Here is a 14955-nt window from a genome sequence, read left to right as displayed (position 1 = left end):
TGACCTCCTGCTGCTGCCCTGTACTGCGCCTGTTCCTTGCACAGAGGTTTGCATTCTCTGGGGCTGTTAATAATCCAGCTCCTTTTACCAGCACTTGATCTGCACTAACACAGCATTAAACCTTGCTGATCTGAAAGGCATTTATTTTCAGGCTGAATTACCTTACTGCTCTCCAGAGATCATTGAACGCTATTTATGGGCTCCCAAATGGCCGAGTTTCATTACCACCATCCTATGTTTAGTTTTGGACTTTGAGCAGTGAACATTAATACATTCCATGCACCATTGGTACCCAAGACAGACAGACAGCTCAAGAGGAGCACCTGGATCACTTAATGTGTATATTTTCTCTGGTGCAGTTAGACCCACTATTGAAATCAGTGAAGGTAAAGTTAAGTAGGAGAATGAACTTCAAATGATCTTGGTGGCTCAGAAAAAGCTTGGTCTCAAGAAAACATCTACCTCATCTCTCAAGTGTTTTCCAAAGAAGATGCCAGACAGGTGTTACTGGATGCCAGAGAGGCTGACAGGGCTGGTGCTGTTATTGTTGTCTAGACTTTATTTTATTACTACTCAAATCATAACAGAGTCAGACGATCACATACCCTCCTCCCGCCTTTGTAACCCAGGCAACTCACATATTAGAGAGGCATGTGTAGCAACTGCATAGCTAAGGTAATATTAGCTTTGCACCTACAGCAAGACTCATTTTCACCCTCTAGGCCTCAATCTTGGAAACACTTATGCATGTGCTTAACTTTACGAGTGCTGGATTACTCCCAGGACTAGAGTTAAGACATGCGTAAGTGTCTGCAGGATCAGTGCTTAAACGACTGAATTTAGTCTCCGTAGATGGCACAATGATTCCTCAAAAGACAGTTTAAATTTTCTTGCAAAATACATTGCACAAATATTCAGTACACTTGTCCAGAGGAAATATCTAAAAAATTCTCCCTTTTTGAAATGTTACAGTTTTGATCATGCATCTTTAGCTTCCTTTAACATAAAATAGGTCATCAAAACACTTGACATTTTATATAATAACTCATTTTGAGAGAGTGAGTGAAACAAAAGAGGAAGCCAAAAAGAGAAGTTTCCTCAATGGCTATTCTGGCAAGTTATTCCACAAACGACACAGATGGGCAACTAAGAAAGGCTAAGTACAAACTGGAAGTCATCTCTCCTCCTGTTATTAGACACCAGCAATAGCATTGCAGGACTCATTTAATTCAGGTTTGTCCTTCGACCATCAAACTCTTGAAACTAATGAATAAACCTTCTTACAGAAGCTATAAGCTCAAGGAACAGACAACATTTGAATAATTAAACAAGTGCTCAGGGACCATAAACTGTGGCCTTTCAATGAAATAAGTAAATCCATCCAAAAATCTAATCTTTTGCTATTGGCCAAAAGGATAGTTTTGTTTACCTCATAAAAAGCCTTATGTATCTTATGGATGCCAAGATCATTGGCACTTTCCCTTACCAAGTGCTCCAGATTTCTTTACCTTCATCAAGCAGCAGCATCAATTAGTAAGATTTTTTTTAAATTAAAATTCATAAATTTCTTTTAGAAACAGATTAGTGTATTTTTAATTTCTGAACTAGAATAAGTTGTTTCTTACCACAGTGTTCTCTGTGTATTTGCATGTGTGTATATTAAGGATTAGGACATTTAACACTACCCCACAGTATGCCTTGTGTAAGAGCACAAAGTACTAGACAGCCCTTAATCCTGGAATTTGGCTGTACACACCACAACACCTCCTGTAGAACCTATCAGGTGTAGTATGTCATCATTTCCTCCCTGAGGGCTTTTGGTCTACAGATCTTTGACATAATTCATTGATATGATATCTTCTGTGCATGTGTGTTAAGAGTATAGTGAAAGTAATAAACCAAAGAACCTTGTGGTGCCATCTAACCAATTCCATACATTAGGCAAGTTTGTTTCCCACACTGCCAATCTAAGCATGGGGATTTTTTCCTTCTTCTACTTCTCTGTTGAAAGATTCTGTGCAATAAAACTGAAAGTGATAATATATGGCATTTCCCCATTCATGTGGGGTTCACTGGGCAGAAACAGACAGCAACTCATGCAATAGATGACAGGACCTACTAAAGTCACCCACGACCCTTCCCAAGCCCCAGTGCAAGATAGTCCTCATTCAAAAGTGGTTGAAGGCAATTTTTATTTGGTCTAGTGAATCTCTTTAACACCTCTGCTGCTGGCCTCCTTAAGGAAAATTATCCCATTGTCTAATTGACTTCACAGTTAGCAATGTTTTCTCAGTATTTGCTTCAGTTTTCCCATATGTAGGTTTCAAGGTATCTAGTACACTGGCCTGACTTTATATAGGCTATATACATTGCGGGTGGAATTTTCAGAAGTGCTTTTTTCATAAATCCAACCATTACTCAATTAACCTTTTTCCTTACTCTTCCTTAGAAATAAAAGTATAAGTGGGCTTTTGTGCAATGCTATGCAAACTCCTGAAGAAATTAAAGGAATACTTCATCCTCCTTAAGTTACATTTGGGATACGAGTTGCTAAGCCTGGGGCATTATTGTATGTGGCTGCTCTAAAGAAATACTGAAAGGGGAACGTAGTGTCTGCAGGGAACTGAGTGACCTGTGAGGAGATTCAATGAAAATCCTTAGGTTGTCTCCCATGCCATGTACTCCAAGATAACCAGTTACACCTAGGATTTCTCACTTTGCATAGTGTTACCATACATCTGGATAGTCCCCAGACACTGCCTCTTTTTTGAACCTCCGCCCTCCATCTGGGTGGATTTTTCAAATAAGAGACAATGTCTGGGATCAGAGTAGCAGCCGTGTTAGTCTGTATTCGCAAAAAGAAAAGGAGTACTTGTGGCACCTTAGAGACTAACAAATTTATTAGAGCATAAGCTTTCATGAGCTACAGCTCACTTCATCGGATGCATTCGTCTGGGATGTTTGCAGAGCAAACATTGCTGCTCAGAAAGAGTCCCGATTGGTCCGCTTCCCCATTAGTCCATTTTCCTGCAGCCACAGTTGCTAGGATTCCACCATTCCCCTCCCCCGCCGACTCCCAGCCATGGGGAGGGGGAAAGAGGCCTGCAGAGAGGCACTGACCGACCACTGGCACTGCATCCTGGGCTTGCACCAGCTGCTCAACCACCATGACAGGGAGCAACACTGTCCCTCACCTCTAGTTAGTATGCCTGTTACAGGTACCCCCTCCCACACCCCCAAATACCCTCCTAGTACACACACCATCCAGCATGACTCACCCAACTGTACCCCCTCAGCTGTGTCCTCTTTTGGAGAACCTGAAATACGGTAACCCTAACTTTATAATGATACAATGGGGGATCTACTGTAATATTGGTCTCCACCACTGCACTTCACTTCTCTGGACTTTAACAGGGATAGGATGAGACACAAAATGGATTATCTGCCATTACATGGACTGTAAGCAGGACAGGGAATGTTATGAACATCCCTATGAACATGCTGTGAGCCCTCCTGGAATGATGATTCTAATGTCAAGAAATCATCAAGACTAGGCAGTAAACTAAACATAAGCCCTTGACCTATAGGCAAACATTTTAGTGCAGCATTTTTGCTAGAGATGGGCCAGAGAGAGGAGCCCAGATTGGGACAACAGGTTTGAATCTAAAGTTTGTGCTTTGAACTTCCCACTGAAAACATGGATTCAAATGTGAACTTTGAATCCAAATTTTGAACTTTCAGGTTTGTGAGTGCTCAAATCCAAGGGGCTTGTGTGGGTTTTAATCTGGATTCATTTTTTTTTTTTGGACCATCAGAAACAAGGTATCTTAAGTGAACCAAATCACTAACATTTTGTGTTTGGTTTCAGAGTAGCAGCTGTGTTAGTCTGTATTCACAAAAAGAAAAAGGAGTACTTGTGGCACCTTAGAGACTAACAAATTTATTTGAGCATAAGCTTTCGTGAGCTACAGTTCACTTCATCGGATGTGTTTGGTTTTTCTTCCTTTCGATTACTGAACACTGGACAGCACCAGTTCTAGGCTGAGGAAACTTTCTCTTATTATATTTAAAAAGTATCATCCACCATGTGTTGCATCATGTCCTGCTTCTGTCACAATTATGTCTATTCTTCATACAATTCTGAACTTAAACCTTAAATGTTAAATTACATTTTTTTGTCCTGAACAGCTTTAAATAGCACAGTCTCCCTCCTAGACTCCCCTTTTAATTGGATGAGCAAACACTCTGGACTTTGATTCCCCAATGGGCTGAACATTAAAAGAAGATTCCTGGCTCCAAAGGAGGAGACTACAATGTGAATTGTTGGGGGGGAGAGAATCCACCCATTCATTCATTCCTTCCCAGCAACATTCCTTGGCCCAGAGCCAGCTACCATTTGACGTCACCGTCTTAACCAGGAACATAATGTACTGGCACTGGGACAAACGTTTATTATGGAAAAACACAGTAACGAGTTGAAACATATCAGAGAAGCCAGGGGAGAGGGAGCTAAATAGAGAAAAGGGGTGGGGGTAGATTGGCAGAAAGTGAAAAACGTATCTACCAAAACCCACAGGGGGTCACTTTCATTTTAGTTTGAGCACTTATGCCAGTTACACACATGAAAGCCTCTGGACATTGTGGTGAATTCCAACATTGTAACACTAGCCCAGTCAAAACAATGGACAGTTGCTTACTTAAAGCACCGTTTGCTTCTTGCCATGTTTAGTAAGCTAATAAGGAAAAGGCCCCATTCTTTCATTCCTTTTTTCTTTAAGCCATTTCAAGCCAAGTATTCCTAGAGCATTTTTTCCCCTTACTCAGTAGCTGTTCTTTAAGTTCTGGTCATTGGGGTTAAAAATTAACTGGATTTTGTGGGAGGGGAAAACCCAGTGTTTGCAGCCCGGAATTAATGCTGTAAAGCCAGTAAGCAGTTTGAAGATTGGAGGCGGGGGAGGGCCTTCTGTAGTCCCTTTTTCACAGCTGCAATTAGTGGCTGTTAGAAAAAAAGAAGAAAAAAAAAAGCTGCAGAGTAGTTTGTCCCTCAGGTACTCCTAGCATGGGGAGAAAAAATAAATACCAAAAAAGGGCAGAAAGGATGAAGAAATAGTTGGGTGGTGATGTGACTTTACGACACCAATTTGACTACCCACAAACTCAGCATGGATTTGGCAAGTGCAAGCTTTCCCTGTATGAAGTGACTGGTGAGAGAGATCAGATCTTGGCTTCACTGCTGAGACTGCAAAAAAGGTATCATTTAATGGTTTATCTTCAGAGCAGTGTGGCCTAGTGGATAGAGCACTGTACTAAGACTTGGGTGACCCAAGTTCAATGCCCAACTCAGCCTCTGGCCTACTGTGTAACCTTAGACAAGTCATTGCATCTCTGCACCTCCGTTTCCCCCATCCGTAAAGTGGGGCCAATGATGACCTCTTTTGTAAAGCGTTTTGACATCTACTGAGGAAAAGTGCTATGTAAAGAGGTATGTATATATTGTTTGTGCTCTTTTTGTGATACACCAGTTGGGAACAGGACGGAGACCCACCATGCTCTTCTGGCACACATCCCTAAGCTGTCTATGGTAAACACTTTCAGTTGCTACCACTCTAGGCTAAATTTGCACCAGTGACTAGCTGGTAAGATTGGCTCTGAAATAGTCGCTTTTGGATAGCTCCAGCAGAGCAGCCGTAAATCTGTTTCTGAAGATGCCCCCACACAAGTACTGATTCTGTGGGGGTGAGTAGTTCTAGGAACTAGAGAGGCATGGCCAGAGAACCTCTGTCCTCTGGCACTCCCTAGCAGGTGTTATCAGCTGGTGCAAATTAGAGCAGCTGTGAGGCTAATTTGCACCAGTGACCAAGCCAGGCTCAGATATCAGGGAAATGAGGCCCACTGTCACCACCTCTATTTCCAATTACCAGTCCCATGAACCATCAAGAAGCCCCAAAGAACTAAGTTTTGCATTTGTTGACTGCAATTGCTTCACTTACTAAAACTGTTTTGTTCCAGACACTTCAGTGACATTTTCCATCCTGCCCCCAATAATGCCTCCAAGGACAGCCTTCAGCTTTGCTCATTTCCCCCCATGTGGATTCCACATCGAGTTCTACCTATATGGTTTTTAACCTACAAAGTATCAGGTCTAGAAGATGCCCTAAAGGGCCGCATAAGTAGCATACCTGTGAAGTTCAGAAATAGATCTGATTCCTGAAGTCCACAAAGAAACCTTCAGAAGCAGGATCTAAAAACATCAGGGACATCAGATGCACAATTATATTTAAAAATGCATATATTATTAATATTAGAGAACCCTGCAAAGTTCCCAGCGTGCCTATCCATTCTTTATTGCCCTGATATCACCACTGCTGCTACCCTTACTCAATTCTCTATTTCCTGTCACTTTGAAGTCATTGGGTCTGTTGTCCAAACCCAGCACCAAAGTCAATAGACGTTCAAGATCTCTGTAAATCAGGCCAATTATTTAGATTTGGAAGTGTGGCTCTAGGTGCCTAGATTTAGGCACCCAACTTTGAAACTTTTATCCAATGTACATTAGGATAGTGGGAGTGTGCTTCTCCTTACATCCTGAAGACATTAAGCATCCCCTTGCATCTAAACAGCCACTCTAGTCCCCAATCCTACAATCCACCAAGCACATCATTGGCGCTAAGGGCTGTAAAATTGTTCATAGCAATGCAAAATGCATTTGGATCCTGATGCAGATACTCATTCTGCAGGCTGGTATACTTTTCACAGGGCTCCCCAGAGAAGAAAATGAAGTGCTGATTCTGAATAGCAGCACTAAAGAATGCAATGAGGGTTCTAGGCAGCTGATCCACAGTCTTCCACAGAAGACTCTGAAACAGAAAATTTGGTGTTGAGTCTGGGCAACTACAGGGAGTGCAGGGTGATAAAGAAGGTAGAGCGAGGAGCTTCCCGGTAACCTCATTGGGAACCGGGAGGGCACAGGGCCTCACAAATAAGATTACTTACTTAGGTGCTCTCGTATGGATTCAGACTGGGCTCTCCAATGGCACCTAAGAGAGTTCTGTGCTCAAATCCCATTAATTTTCAATGGGATCTGAGTGCCTAACTCCCTAGGTGCCTTAGGCATTTAACTGGAGGCAACCACATCTTATTATTTTGGCATTGAGTCTTTGGAGTTTTTTAAAATCATCAAAAATAAGCCACAAATCTTGCAGTTTCCCTTTCCTTATAGTGTGACCCTGTTGCTGGAAATACAGCTTCCAGAGGGACCGTTCTAAAGCTAATATAAGTGAATTCTCAGATACAGCAGTCCCCAAAGAAGCATCTTCTGGAGATGCCTGCACAATTTCTTGACAAAAGGAACTGATCCTGGGAGCTGCTGGCCTCAACCAGGAAGTTGCTGAGAACATTCAATTGCTTTTAAAGTCAAGGGATTTGAGGTTCTTCAGCAACCATCAGGACCTGGCCCTAAGCAATTCTGTGCTTCTTTGAGGGCAGGAGTTTCTCAGAGTTCCTGTTCAGTTCAAAAGAGGAATGGGGTCTGGGAAAGAGCTTCAGACATACCTCTGCAATGTGGAGCCAAAAGGCGATCACGCAGAGGCATACATTCCAGAAGCCTGTGGTTTTATCAGTCACCATACCATTCCTTCTTGGCACAGCTTATGACCATCAGTCTCACAGCATTAGTAAGCAGAGTCCAAAACCCTGTAAAAAGTTGAGCGTTTGCAGCCATCACACACATGGGCAGGAAAGAGTTCCAGATTCCAATAATACATCACAGAGGAATTAGTCAGGCTGAAATTAGACAATTATGGGGAGTAATATACCCACTCCTGCATGGAAAAAACCCTGCTCAAAGCGGCACAGAAAGCCATTCCATGCAAATAGTAAACTGGGGCACCAGTGTCCTAGGAATCTCTCATATGTCATTTTACCTGTATAACCAGTTATTTGAGAGTGACTCCATAGAATGTCTCTCTACAAAGAATTCAGATTTATTAAAATCGAGTGGGTTACCTTTTATTCAACTCAGTCAAAAGACAGTCACCTGCACACACACACACACACACACAAAAAAAGCACACATGTCCAATTTTTTTTGAAAAATTGGACATTTGAAAGACATCTGGTCTGTTAAATATTGTGACAAAGCTCTGTCCTTGCCTCCGTGGGTCCCACATTTCCTGGCAGATTTCGCTAGCCTCAGAGGCTCACTGTGACCCTCCACGTAACCCTTTTTTCTCTAGAGACAAGGGTCACAGTCTACTGAACCATTTTCATCATAAGCCAGGGAGGGAGGTGAGGAAAAGTTACCCAGTCTCTGTTGTCTCCCAGTCCCAGTGATTAAACAGGGGGCAAAGGTGGGGGGGGAAGCCCGGGCCCACCCTCTACTCCAGGCTCCAGCCCAGGGACCCTAATAGTATCAGCTATGGTAGCTGACCTTTCAGAAACATGACTTGTATAATTCCCTGGGCTACTTCTCCCACAGCAGCCCTCACTTCCTCAAGCTCCACTTCAACCTTACCTCAGGGCCTCCTTCCTTGTGCCTGATATGGTGTCTACTACTCAGCCTCTCTAACCGCGCAACTTCTTCCCACAGCTCCTGACATGCACTCCCATCTGACTAACTGGGAGGCTTTTAACTAGTGTCAGCCAGCCCCTGATTGGCTTCAGGTGTCCCAATCAACATAGCCTTCTCCCTGCCTTCTGGAAAGTTCTTAATTGGCCCCAGGTGTCTTAATTGACCTGGAGCAGCTTCCATTTCACTTCACCTGGTACCAGGGATTTGTTTAGCCTGGAGGTAATATATCTCCCACTACTTTTCTATAGCCATCTGACCTTGCCCCGTCACAATATGTATATAGAGCTTTCACTCAATTTAATAAAGACTCTAGAAATGACATACTATAGATGTTGTAACAATGCTCACTGTAATATGGTAACACCCTGTTAGGGAGAGCTTGATCAGTATATACTTGTATGTCTCTTTAAACAAAAACTAACTGTTCTAATTATTGTTTTGTTTTTTATGTTTACATGGCAACAATTTGTAAACTTGTTAAATCTTCCTAAATAAAATTAAAAAAATGGAGTTGCCAAAAGTAGATGACATTGCCTGGCATTTCAAGATCTTGTCCTGAAGAACGCTGTGCGCTATCATTAGGTCATCCTTTCAACTGGAGAGAGTTAAGGGTGTCATAAGAGTTGTAAATCCAGCTTTCCTGACCTCTCTGACTTAAATCACAAGCATAATGCTCTGAGAGCAGAATTTGGGGTTTCATTTTCAAGAATTTGAATATTAGGGGCCATATTTTCAAAAGTATTGATTTGTCCCAGCACTTTTGCAGGCTGGATGGATCCAATCGTGCATTTAAATGCACAAATGGGACCTATCAGAATGATTTCTGCATGGGCAAACAAGACTGTTTGCTGCAACAAAAGTGCAGGCCAATATAGAGAGTCCCCATCTGAAGTGTGTTCCTGAATGATAGATTGAGGCAATCCATGCCACAGGAATATTATGTAGGGAAGGCAGTGCCCCTGCTCCCCATCCCGCCTCCCCCTCCCCCAAGTACCTATAATAGCAGCTTGCCCACAGGGATTGAAGGCTAACCAGCTGGCAGAGTAACACAGCTTGAAGTGCTCTCCAGTCGCAAAGGGAAGCCAAGGGATGCTGAGGTCATGGCCACAAACTCAGACTCACAGGCCAGTGCTTGGAGAGCACAAGCTACATCTTTTCTGTGGGTGTTGCAAGGACTATTACTAAGCATGCTCCCCTGGAGGTATTAAGCTTCCCCTTATCACTGTTTGTGTGGTCCCCAATTCTATAATTAGGGCCTTACCAAATTCATGGTTCATTCTGGTCAATTTCAAGACCATAGGATTTGAAAATTAGTTAAAATTTCCTACTTTCAGATGTTTACATCTGAAATTTCATGGTGTTGTAACCATGGGGGCCCCAACCCACAAGGGGATTGTGTGTGTGGGGAGTCACAATAGGTGTTGTAGGGTAGTTGTGCGGTTGCCACCATCATTTCTGCACTGTGTGGCCCTGGAGCTTCCTGCAGCCACAGGAGATTCCTGGAGGTGGCTCTGATCTCCCATGTGCTCCTGAGAGCACCCCAGCTGGGGGGCTCCTAACTGCTAGCCCGAGCTGGGCTGGGGAGGGACCAGAGTTGCTCTTCCCCTGCATGGCTACTCTTGGGGAAGGGGGGGAGAGGGCAGGAAGAGGGAGAAAGATCAGACCCACCTCTGGGTACCTCCCCTGGCTGCAGGGCTCTCCCAGTGGCATGCGGGAGATCAGACCCACCTCCACCTCTGGCAAACTCTGGGGCTGCGGCCCAGCTCTGGAGCTTCCTGCAGCCAGGGTAGGTACCCAGAGGTGGGTCTGATCTGCTGCCAAGAGCAGCTGTGCAGGGGAAGAGTAAATCCCATCATAGGCACCAACTCCCGTGTGGTGCTCCAGGGCTGGAGCACCCACAGGGAAAAAATTGTGGCAGGCCCCCCATCAGCTTCCCCTACCACTTCCCCAGCACCTCCCACCTGCCGGTGGGCCCCACAATCAGCACCTCCCTCCTGAGCCTCCCACCCACTGCAATCAGCGGTTTCATGGCTGCAGGAGGCTGGGGAGTGGAGGGGAGGAGCGAGGAACGCGCATGCTCGGGGTGGGGTGGAAGTGGGAGCAGAAAGAGGTGGGGCCTGGAGGAAGGGGTGGAGTGGGGGTGGGCCCTGGGGCAGAGCCAGGATGGAGCACCCCCCAGCACTTCGGAAAGTCAGCGCCTGTGAGTCCTGTCCCTCCCCAGCCCAGAGTAGACTACCAGCTGGAGCCAGGGGGCAGAGTAGGAAAGGCACGTTTTTCACAGCCATGAATTTGGTAGGGAACCTACCTATAATCCATCATGCACTGTAATTTGCCTATGGCAATTAAAATGCAGTTAGGGAAATAGGGTTATGAACTTGCTATAGAGATGGACCTAATGTTCAGATGCAATATTCAGTTCCAGATCCAGATTTTTAAAGCCCCATAGTTTGGGTTTCAATCTGATCTAAAAATGAGGCCAGACGCAAAATTTAGTCCCAGTTTTGGATTCTAAATCCACCCCACATGGAACAGTTGTTTGGAACTTACTCTAGTGCCTAAGAAATGCTCATAAATAGAGTTGGTTGAATATTATTCATTTGAAGCGTTCCATCAAATACCCCATTGGAAAAATATGAATCTGTCTCCACTATTCACTCTAGGCTAGTCACACACATGTAGGGCCTGCAAACTGAATCAAACCATCCTCAACTGCATCCTCCTACTGTCTAATCCCACATTTTTTGGTTTTGGGTGTACACAGCCCCACCTATTTTAACCACTGATGCAATGCCAGGGCTTCAAGCCAGTAAGTGGGTCAGGTATCCCATGACATTGCTCATCTGTACAATGCATGAGACGCAGCACATAGCCGGTGCAACCTAAAGGAGAAGGAGAGTGAAAATATAAGATGCATGAAAAATTTATGTAAGAAAGAAAGGGCTCTACATTTAAATGACTCTACACTAGTACAGAAAAGCTCGTAAGAGGGGTGGCTGTGTAGGCCTATCTCAGACAAGGGAAATAAAACTTAAATAAGTGGCCTTTGTGCTTCACTGTGATGCTGCAGAGCTAACACCATTTCTCAGAAAACCTGGCAAACAATCAGTTTGAGTTCTGTTTTTCCAGTGAAAACCTTGATATTGTCAGCACTGAAACCTATATACTGGCATACAACAGTTTTCACCTCAAAACTAGAGATATTCTGAAATTTGATGTTTTGCTGTAACAACTGCCCCTTTGAGAAAGATTTTGTGAAAAATCAATTTCGGTGCTGCAAAAAAGTCTGAAGTTAAGATGGAGAAAATATTACTTCCCTGAAATTTTATGAAAAAATTTGCCATCTTTTTTATTAGCCTTGGAGAACCAGACATTGCCATGTGAAGACCCTTTGCAATACATTTTTCCTACCTGTCAATCTTGTGATATTCTTGCCAGTCTTCTGGGATCAAAATTCATCACTGGTATAATTCCATTTTTAAAATGGACAATAGTTGATAGTTCTATCTAACCAATTGTTAAGGGCCTGATTCTGCTCATTGATCATTGATATAATTGGCAACATTCCCACTGACTTTTAGAGTGCAGGACTGTGGCCATAAACCAGTGTGCTGAGCTGGTTATAAGATGACAGCATAAGCCAATGAGAAGAGAAACACACTATCTGCCATTATTTTTATGTTTAGAGCCAATCATGTGGCCATGGCCTTCTAGCGATTAAGAAAGTTCATATGGAATAACTCATTTTGTGAGAAACTTTTGATTGTGCTGAGAATTCTGCTGATTTATGAGTGGGTCTCAATGTCATTTTCTATCATAGTGGTTTAAAAAAAAAAAGATACACATTTGTCACAGTTACAGGACAACATACAAATGTGGAACTGACCTATGCGCTAGATTTTCCACTGGTGTAAGTCAGCATCACTACCGAAGCCCAGCAAATTTCTTTTATCATGTTTTGTGTACCAAACTAAAATCCTCCAAATGTTAACTGTCTGCTTGTCCTTAAATAGTTGTATGCAGTCATTGTAGCCATGTTGGAAGCAAGGTGGGTGAGGTAATATCTTTTTTTGGACCAACTTCTGTTGGAGAGAGAGAAGCTTTCGAGCTTAGAGGTCTTCTTCAGGTCAGACTCTGTATAAGCTATAAAGTTTGTCTCTCTCACCAACTGAAGTTGGTCCAATATGTCCATCAATAAGTCATTTGAGATGTAGCATATACCCATCAAAAGCTTATGATCTGGAAGGGACATGCTATTTTATTAATTTATCAAACAGAAAATCTAACCAACCACTGTAAGTGTGGTCTAGTGGTCAGAGTAGAGGACTAGAAGCCAGAACACTTGAGTGGAGTTAGTAAAAAAAGACACCGAGTCGGGGGGGGGAGAGGGGGGGAGAGCACAGCTTAATTTTGATGAAACATGTCAATTGTGAGTAACTTTCTGTGGGGATGGAATTTCTAGCCAAAGCCAGAGGCAGACACACAGAATAGCCAAGAGGGTAGGACTCACACCTGGCATGGGAGACCCAGGTTCATCCCACCTAATTTGGAGCAGGGACTCTTACTTCCTATATGACTGCCTTACCCACCAGGCAATTGGCTATTCATACATTCCAGAGCCAGAAGGGGATATTGTGATCTAGTGCGACCTCCTGTATAACAGGCCAGAGAACTTCCCAAAACAATTCCTAGAGCAGGTCTGTTAGAATAACATCCAATCTTGATTTAAAAGTTCAGTGATAGAGAATCCACAATGACTTTGGACAGTTGTTCCAATGGTTAATTACTCGCTATTAAAAATGCACACCTAACTTTAAGTCAGAATTTGTCTCGGCTCAACTTCGAGTCATATCATATTATACTTGTCTCAGCTAAACTGAAAGCCCATTATCGAATTTGTTCCCCATGTACGTACGTATAAAGGGTGATCAAGACACCCTTTAACCTTCTCTTTGTTAAGATAAGTAGATTGAGCTCCTTGTTATTCTATATTTTCTCATAACTATCATTCTTGTGGCTCTTCTCTGAACCCTCTTCAGTTTTTCCACATCCTCTGTGAATTGTAGACACCAGTACTGGACACAGTATTCCAGCACCAGTCACACCAGTGCCAAATACAGAGGTAAAATAAGCTACTCCTACTTGAGATGCCCGTGCTTAAGCATCTAAGGATTGCATTAACTCTTTTGGCCACAGCATCACACTGGGAGCTCAAGTTCAGCTGATTATCCACCAGGATCCCCCATTTCTTTTTCAGAGTCACTGCTTCCTAAGGATAGGGTCCCCCATCCTGTAAGTATGGCCTACATTATTTGTTCCTAGATGTATACCATTAGCTATATTAAAAAACACATTGTTTGCTTAGGCCCACTTTACCAAGCAATCCATATCACTATGTATCAGTGACATGTCTTCATTATTTTCTACTCCTTTAATTGGGGTCATGTGCAAACCTTCAGTGATGATTTTGTTTTCTTCTAGCTCATTAAGAAATTTTAGTGTAGGGCCAAGAACCAATTGCTGCACCATTCCACTAGAAACACACCTGCTCTGTGATGATTCCCCTATTTAAAATTACATTGAGAGTTATCAATTAGCCAGCTTGTAATGCATTTAATGTGTGCCATGTTAATTTTGTATTGTTTTTAAATTGCACTTTCACGATAAAGAGATTGCACTACAGTACTTGTGTGAGGTGAATTGAAAAATAGTATTTCTTTTATCATTTTTACAATGCAAATATTTGTAATAAAAAAATAAAGTGAGCACTGTACACTTTGTTGTAAATTGAAATCAAGTATTTGAAAATGTAGAAAAACCATCCAAAATATTTAATAAATTTCAATTGGCATTCTATTGTTTAACAGTGCAATTAATTTTTTTTAATCACGGTTAATTTTTTGAGTTAATTGCATGAGTTAACTGTGATTAATAGACAGTCCTAATCAAAATGTCATGTGGTGCCAAGTCAAATGCCTTACCAAAGTCAAAGTATATTACATCAACACTTCCCTCTAATCAACTAAACATGTAATAGCATTTTTTGATTATATCAAGTTAGGCTCTATTTTCCAAAAATCCATGTTGATTCGCATTAATTATATTACCTTCATTTGTTTCCTGATCAATCAAGTCCCATATCAGCCACTCCATTAGTTTACCCGGGACTGATGTCAGACTGACAGGCCTATAATAACCTAGATCATCCCATTTTTAAATATGAGCACATTAGCTTTCCTCCAGTCTTCTGGAACTTCCCCAGTGTTCCAAAACTTATTGAAAATCAAAAAGTTACGGCCCAGAGAGTTCCTCGCCCACCTCTTTCAAAATTGGATGGAAGTGATCTGGACCTATTGATTTTAAAAAAAGTCTAATTTTAGCAGCTGCTG

General features: G+C 42.6%; 1 long non-coding RNA gene across 1 annotated transcript in view; it reads right to left on the bottom strand.

Annotated features, from left to right (window-relative positions):
• LOC119841551 overlaps positions 1-14955 on the bottom strand; it is a 125837-nt gene that overhangs the window by 78331 nt on the left and 32551 nt on the right. Inside the window, exons 3-4 of the long non-coding RNA XR_005288582.2 lie at positions 7552-7692; positions 6180-6241 (exon numbers count right to left, since the gene is read on the bottom strand). This is a non-coding gene — a long non-coding RNA (uncharacterized LOC119841551). The remainder of the gene's footprint in view (positions 1-6179; positions 6242-7551; positions 7693-14955) is intronic.

The sequence above is a fragment of the Dermochelys coriacea genome, chromosome 13 (genome assembly GCF_009764565.3).
Source record: "Dermochelys coriacea isolate rDerCor1 chromosome 13, rDerCor1.pri.v4, whole genome shotgun sequence".
In the NCBI taxonomy this organism is placed as follows: Eukaryota; Metazoa; Chordata; order Testudines; family Dermochelyidae; genus Dermochelys; species Dermochelys coriacea.
The sequence above is the reverse complement of the archived record's forward strand: the minus strand, read 5'-3'. Positions and strand labels throughout refer to the sequence as shown.